This window comes from Pygocentrus nattereri, chromosome 12 (genome assembly GCF_015220715.1).
Source record: "Pygocentrus nattereri isolate fPygNat1 chromosome 12, fPygNat1.pri, whole genome shotgun sequence".
In the NCBI taxonomy this organism is placed as follows: Eukaryota; Metazoa; Chordata; class Actinopteri; order Characiformes; family Serrasalmidae; genus Pygocentrus; species Pygocentrus nattereri.
In genome coordinates, this window is record NC_051222.1 from 13,992,711 (window position 1) to 14,001,368 (window position 8,658).

The window sequence follows — 8,658 nt, forward strand, 5'->3', positions numbered from 1 at the left end:
GCCGACTGTTACTGCTCCTTCTGTCTCTCAGGGAGAATGAGCTCCAATAGTCAAACACTGAGTCACAGACACACTTATTCATGCAGACATCACCTCATGTTGATGCCATTGCATGTGTCTGAAAATGATAGACTAGATAGATAGTGGATTTTCTAGTTGATCAGGACCATGTGGATGTAAATTCAGCTCTGCTGTTTAATGCTGACTGGACGCTTTTTTGGAGTCCTTTATCTGGACTTACTTGCTGTGTGTGTGTGTGTGTGTGTGTGTGTGTGTGTGTGTGTGTGTTTGTGAGTGAAAGAGAAAGACAGAGATGTGTATATGTGTGGGAATTAGTACAGTACTCAAGATGACCCAAGATCCAGTGGCTTAACCACTAACCATCATTACTCAATGCAGTGGTCTGCTATCTCTAATGATTTGAGGTCACCATAAGGCCTTTTTATCTTGACACCACTCTCACACAGTACACATTACTCTCCCAGACCGGCTTAGGGTCACTTTTAGAGCTGAAGCTGTTCTGGAGCGGCTGCAGTTGGAAGGTGCTTTGCATGAAAGTGGCTGTTGAATGCGACGCTGGTGGAAAGAGGAAGTGAGCTGTTTCATAGTAACTGAAAAGAGAACAAGACAAGAGAGATAATGAAAAAGAGGCCAAGGTTAAGAGTGCAAGCCTGAGAAAATCCAACTAGTGTTCAAAACAAGGTTTTAATGTTCCTCTAAACTGTTATTTAAGCAGAATATTCAACACTTTTGTGCACCGGTTAAAACTCAAAACATTTCTCATATACCTCAGAGGACACAGAAAATATCGGAATGAATGATTTCCGTATCTCATAATGCGTATTCGAGCCTATCTAGAAAACCAGGAAATGTGAGTGATAAAGTAACCAAACAGCTTACTCCATATAAATTATTTTGCATAAAGCATAAGTGTAACTCTTAATTTGGCAATAGTTCATATTTTAGCAATGCAAGGCTAATATAGCTAACTCATAATAGAAACTTATAGCCACCAATGTGGAAACTGCATGCCTAAGTCATGATCTAACCACATCAAGTTGTTGAGTAATCTCAAATAGATTTGCTTCTGTGGTTTCTAACTTGGTGGAAAGCTTACAGTGCTTGGTAGCAACATTAGCCTTGTAGCTCCAGTGCAAAATTAAAGCAACCATCAAGCATCAAACACATCTAGGCTGAACTATATACTAGCTCCAAAAAGTACTTGTTAAAACAACAAAAACATACATTTATAAATAAAACACACACACACACACACACACACACATACACACATACATACATACACTATATGGACAAAAGTATTGTGACATGTACACCTACAGGAGCTTCTATAACATCCTATTCTAAATCCATAGGGAAGCTTTCTACAAGATTTTGGAGTGTGTCTGTGAGAATCTTTGTCCATTCATTCAGAAGAGCATTTGTGAGGTTGGATGAGAGGGTCTGGCTCACAGTCTCTGTTCTAGTTTATCCCAAATGTGCTCAATGCTGTGAGGGCCAGTCAAGTTCGTCCACACAAACTCACCCAGTCATTCCTTTATGGACCTTGCTTTGTGAACTCTGGCTCAGTCATGCTGGAACATAAAAGGTTCTTCCCTAAAATGTTCCCACAAAGTTAGAAGCCTACAATTGTCCAAGATGTCTTGTTTGCTGAAGCATTAAGATTTCTCTTCACTGGAACTAAGGGGCCTAGGCCGACCCCTGAACAAACTACCCTCCTCCACTTTACAGTTAGCACAATATATCAGGCTGGTAATGTTCTCTTCTGGCATTGGCTAAACCCAGACTTGTCCATCAAACTGCCAGATAGAGAAGCATGATTCATCACTCCACAGAATACTGTATCTTTACGTGGTCTGCCACTTCATGGCTGAGTTGCTGTGGTTCCTAAACACTTCCACTTTTCAGTAACACCACTCCAAGTCGATTGTGGAATATGTAGGAGGGTAGAAAATGTCATGAACTGGCTTATTGCAATGGTGCCATCCTAGTATAATACCATGCTCGAATGCAGCGGGCTCTTTAAATGACCCTTTTTTTCACAAATGTTTGTAAAGACCGACTGCATGGCCACTTGCTTGATTTTAAAAACCTGTGGCAATGGATCTGAATGAAACACCTAAATTTAATGATAGAGCAGTGTGTCCATATAGTGTGTATATACTTGAAATGTAGTAGCGCTTAAGATAATTGTGTAAGGAGTTAGGAAACAAAATTTTTTGGCTGAATATTTTTCAGATTGTTATTGTTTGCAGACTTTTGCAGGATTGCATCTAAAATGACTTCATGATCCTGCCAATGAACACAAGCTCACCAACACTGTAAGAAAAACAGCCCCAGACTTTGTGCGCTTACAGTACCCTTAGTGCAATCTGGTTGGAATTCTTCTCAAGGCATTCTGCACTCAAGTAGTCTACAGTCTCAGTTTGATGATTTGTTACATGTATTTTTTTTTTCTGCAAACAAACGTTATTGAAAGTTTTATTAAATAACGTAAATAATTTATTGGAGTTCACCAATGGTTAACTTTTCCAAATATTTAAGCAATAGAACGTGAAAGGGAGTTGTTTACGATAACACAAGACGAGGTATAAATATTGGCTAGATAAATGTATCCATTTTGTGCACAAAGTAAGAAATAAAACTGTTCAAATGGCTTAACAGTCTTCTACCACTGTCAGTCATTGCTTAGCAATGGCATCTCAGCGGACTGATGGTGTTTGTGAAAAACCTTTGCTGGTATGGCAAAATAACAGCACGGTTAGAACGCTTCTCAATCAAGCTTGCATAGCCAGAACTAGCTGTTGTATGTATGTATGTATGTATGTATATATACATACAGTATATATACATACATGTTCTTTCCTTTCTTATGTGTTGAACCTGTGGACAGTCCAACCCCTTGAATTTATGCGGTTTTGTTCCCCTTTTACTTGCTTTAGATGTGGAATAACTGCCCCCTAAAGACAGCTATAATGGTTCACAATGGCCGACCTACTGACCTAAGCCTTACTAGCCACTCTGCTTCACTCCACCCCCACAATTCACACCGAATCATACCTGATCCTAAACCAGCTGTGTAAGCTCAGCCTGTGTCTGTGAGTTCAGATGGAAATACCCTGACTTATCATGCAAACTGTTACACTAATCATGAAATATGCAGCACTTCAAAGAAGGAAATGTTAGTTTTCACAAGATGGTATGCTTATCTTATCTGATCTTCATCACTTCTCTCATCATCTCTGCACGTATTTACCTCTTGCATTTGGCTGCTCACATCGAATTAAGGTTATGTCTGTTCTGTCAATAAGTAGACGCTTTCATTCACATTGGCAGGGAGATCTTTGTTAACTAATGAACAGTTCTCTCAGGTCGAAGTTCTTAAAAGTGGGTTATTACTGTGCATTTCTGTCCAGGTTGTTGACTCAGTAACTCTTGGTGGACTGCTGAAATGCAGTAGTGTGTGTTCAGTGAGTCTGGTACTGAAATGAATACACTGTCTGTTGAACTACGCAAAGCTGCCTCTCTGTTCTAGTCAAGTATTCAAATCAGATGGCCTAGGTTACACACACCCATTCTGTAAAAACACACTCCCTATCTTCTCCTTCATATTCATCTTTCAGCAGTTTGTTTTGTATCTGTCAGTGTTACTGCAACACACACACACACACACACTTTCTAAGCTGCTTCTCCCTCAGGGTCGCGTGGGGGTGTGTGTGTGTGTGTGTGTGTGTGTGTGTGTGTGCGTGGGGGGGGGGGGGGGGGATGTTGTGCTGGAGCCTATCCCAGCAGTCATCAGGCGGAAGGCAGGATGTGAGTACAACGGTTTTCCAGAATAGAAATGAAAATTGGCTTTTTATTGGCTGTGTAAATAGTAATTCCCATTTTATGTAGTTCAAACATTTCTTAAACTTCCAGTGCCAAATGAAAAAAGTCATCAATAAAAATAAAATGTCAATATTATATGGCATATGTAACCGAATGAAATATATATACAGTTATTAAAAGATGTTTTTATCATTATTTATGTTTGGAGATCAGGGGCATAGTCAGAATCTTTTCAAAGGCATAGCCAGGTTAGACCCAAAAATTCTGTTGGTTATAAAAAAAAAAAACAGAAATTGATTGGTAACCTGATGGAAGATTTTCACCATAAAACCAGTCACACAAGGTAGCAGAACTTTTTACTGGTCTGCTTCCTTGAGGATAACTGACTGTCTTACTCGAACCTTAATTGGGTTGAACAGTGCTGATGTAGAAGTTATGCATCTACCATTAGAAAAAAACTACACAACTGTGACCCATATGACAAGTGCATGAACAGGAAGCCTAGTTTGCAGCCTCTGCAATCTGCAATCACCGAATCAACTAAGAATTCTTTTTTTATACCAGAGAGTGCTTGAGGAAAATGTGAGACCTGTAAAAAGTTTAAGATAAAGAAGTGAATCAAGGACTGGCTCAAAAGGAAGAAATGGAGGGTTATTGGACAAAGCCCAGATGTGAATCCCTTTGAAATGTCATGGGGCATTTAAAACATGCTGTACATGCAAGAAACCCCTCAGACATTTCACAGTTGAAAGAATTCTGCTTGAAGATTTGGCCAAACATTCTCTAAGCAGACGTCAGAAACTGGTAGACACCTATAGAAAACATCTATATAAAATAGTTTCGACCAAAGAGGGCAGTAACACTTATTGAAGCCAGGGGTGTACTTATTACTTTTTCAACAAATCACATCTCCTTTATTATCTCTGTTATTAGTTTTTTAAATAATGTCAGAAACTTTTCAAGATGGGTGGTGACCATTTTGAAGCCGGCCAGTTTGGATCACACGTTTGATGGGTCACGCGACCCTCTTCCCATCGAAAAAACTAAAGTTGGATCCAAAAAAAATGGCCACCATGGTCACCACCCGTCTTGAAAAGTTTTCCCCCTCCCATAAACTAATGTGCCACAAACAGGAAGTTAATATTACCAACCATTCCCATTTTATTTGGGTGTATCCATATAAATGACCCACCCTGTAGATGATTCCTTAAAATTAAAGCATTATTGAGAATAAAGTGATACCACAATTAACCCCCACAATGCCTTGTATTAGAAAAGTGATGATCAAATCCCCGACACATTACTGTAGAAAAATAATTCTGTACAATTCAGTACATTTCATATATTAACTCTTTGGGGTTCCCATAAAACTTGTGGCATCCCTGCTTTAGCTTACATCATTTCCTTCTACGCTGTATAAGTTATAGTTGCATAAAATTACAGAAATTGATTGTAGATGTTTGAAAGCTTGTGATTATATTGCTAATTCTGGAAAATATGTTTATATGTGTATAATTCATTTGGAATGTTTTATTTTCTATGCATAGTATTGTTACCTCTTCTTGTTGATTCACAAACTCACTACATTTTGAATTTTCAGATGACTAAAATCACTATAAAATGAATAGTGACATGCCAGGTTAGAACACTGATTAGTATTGATAGCTACAATAAAGCAGACAGCAGAAAGGTGTTGCTAGTCCAGCATGTTAACTCGGAGATGCTTTGTACAGATGGGCCTGGCACTTTTTGTCTTCTCCCTTGTGTATGCAGCTCCTTCTTCACTTTCTCTGCTTGCAGGTGCTGTTTCCTGTGTTCTGCTATACAGTCTCTTCTCTGATCTCCACTGAGGAGAAATGCCGGTGAGCTTGACTTTCCTACAACATGATACTCCACACCTGCTAGCTGCCTGATTAGCTCTTGTTACGGAGGCAAGCCAGTCTGTAATTATCCTATAGGCAGTGGATGCTGTGATTGTCTAAGTGTGTGTGTGCTGGTGTGTGTGTCAGCTGTAATTACGGAGCCTGCATGTGTGCTGGTGTGTGTGTATACGTGTTAGCTGTAATTACAGTGCCTTATGGCTGCTTGGTGATCATGTGTCAGTAGGGCGAGGCATAGAGTAATTACTGTGTGGGCAATCGAGTGATACAACACACCCTCTAGCAGTGTGTCGGTGTTAGAGAGGCGTTCGGTAATTAACATCTTTGCTCTGGTGAAGAGCCGAAAGAAAGAGAGAGAGAGAAAACAGGCAGGTGGTTGGAGAGTGCGTTGGACGCCCCCGAGATATTATGGCACGCGTCAAATCAAGGCTGGAGACATCTCAGACAAAACATAACCAAATACACTCGTAAAAATAAAGTTTTTTTGGAGACCAACTTCTGACTCCCTAAAGGACTTTTGAATCAGAATTTCCGAGTTTCAAGAAACATTTGTGTGTAAATGAGATGCAAGTTTGTGGTCCAAGCCTTACCCTCCTTATTAAGGAACCAACAAGAGGTTTTTGAGCAATGCCACAGGAAAATACAAACAACTTCTTGTGTGAAGGAGATGTATGAAACCCTTCATTGTTGGAAAACCTTTTTAGTGCCTAAAGAACCTCCACATAATGTAAAGGTTCTATAATGATTAAAGATTTCTCTAGAACCATGGGCCAAGTCCTACACTCTTAAAAAAAGGCACGACATGTCATAAAAGAACCACTTTTTGAAAAGAATCAACAGATTTTTATGAAGAGTATGAAGAACCTTCTTAAGGTTTAAAGAACCAGTCAGTTCTTTAAGTTACGTTTTTCTTTGTGCTCTCACATCTCAATAATTCTGCAAAGAACCATCATCGTAAAGTATTTTAGAGATCCAAAAAGGGAGTTGTGGTATGTAGGAACCTTTATTTTTAAGAGTGTACCTGATACACACACATGATTGTATAGGTGATCACAAATTGTACTGATGTTTCTAGTTATGCTGATATTTTCTTTCACAGTGTGTTCATTTGTCCATTCATTTATTCATTCATTCACTTGTTTAGTAATATTTTTTTGAATCTTTGCAATTCATAGGAGTCATCATTTGATATTCTCATTTAATGTTTGTTAAATCCTGTCATATACTTTATACTTTAGAACCGAAATTTTCAATGCTTTGCTTTTCCGTATCGTCCATGATGCAGCCCTTTTTAGCTGCTCTTTAATGGACCAAGTGACGTGTCCACTTCCCATATTCAGTAGTGTATAGAGTGCAATTTCATCCCGTTAGCATGTACTATAGACCTGCCGTTAAGACTCATCTTCATCGTTACCATTTGTTTGTCGTTAGACATCAAGTTGCTACCGTCGTTTGTACCATTAGTTTTAGTGCAATGGATAGGCTTGTCTTTCATTGCACCACCCAGCCACCCTCTCCACCCTGTTACCTGTTAGGATGATGATAATGATGGACAATGATGGATTTATTACTAGACAAATTGACCCCTTGGGGCTTTCCGGGCTTTAGCCGGCCACTCTTGGATCATAAAATTGTTTTTTCCCTGTTAAGAGGAAGCAGTTTTGTTTGCGGCTCCTTTGACGCTCATCATTGTGCGTTTAGGAAAGGATATGGGAGGACCTCATAGCTCCCAAAGGTTAGGTTATAAAGTAAGTTCATTCATTTATTTATTCATATGATTTCTTCTAGAACAACTTCAATGCTCGGTGTACTGGTTGAAAATGCTCAGGTGCGAGTCTTACCATATCTGTTATAGCGATATGCCACAAATAAGTACAGATAAAGTGCCAATCACACAAACATTAAGTAGCCTGTTTCGTTGAATGGGTAAGGTCATGGATGTTTGAAGCACTTTTTCAAATAAAAGTGAAGACACAGCAGACAACAAGAAAAAGCATAAAAATCACTGTCTGTGGTATAAGGTTGATATACAGTGGCAGATTAATATATGTGGTTGATATACAGTGGTTGATATACAGTGGCAGATTAATATATGTGTATAGAAAGTTTGTTGTCTGCCTAGAATTGGCCTTTAGTAAAATTTCATCAGCTCTCCCAGGATAGATATTTGAACACACATAAAATTTAATTAAAGCCAAAAATTGCCAAATATTTCACATTAAAATAGCAAAAATAAAAATAAAGTTTAGTCATGATGTTAATTTTAATAAATTTGACGCAGTTACAGAATGAGCATTTTTAAGCAGGTTTTAAATAAGGTTATCTGCTCTACTTTCTTTATAAAAAAGGGTCTTTTATTCTTTTTATCATGGTTATTGCTTCGGATTGTATTGATATGGCGCCTTTACGTTTAGTGGACAAAAACAGCTCGTTTACAAAAGTAGCTCTTTAAAGAGCCGTTGAAAGGTCCCTTAAAGCAAGCAGTAGTAGTTCTTTTATGACATCGCTCCAAAGAACCACGGTTGGAAAAGGTGATTGCATAAGCTCAATAAACTTGTATTGTGCAAGACGTTTGCACACAGCATGTTGTTGTACTTAGAAATGAGAGTTTACAGGAACTCTGCGTGCATTTCAGGCCGAAATTCTTGGACTTGTTACATTTCCTCCTCTCTTTCACCCCTCCTTACGCACACCTCCTCAACTGATCCACAGGGGGCCAATTATCTCATTTACCATGCTCACTCAAGCTCCTGACCCGTTCCTTGTAGCCCCAACAAGAGGGAGCGAGGAAGGAAGGGGAAAAAAATCCTCTACTTAAACTGTCATCGCCTTATTATGCAGCTTATGTTCCACTCTTTAACTGGATGTTTACTTGTTTATAGGCATTCAAAATATCTAAGAAAAGAAACTCAAAGGGTCCGTACGTCCA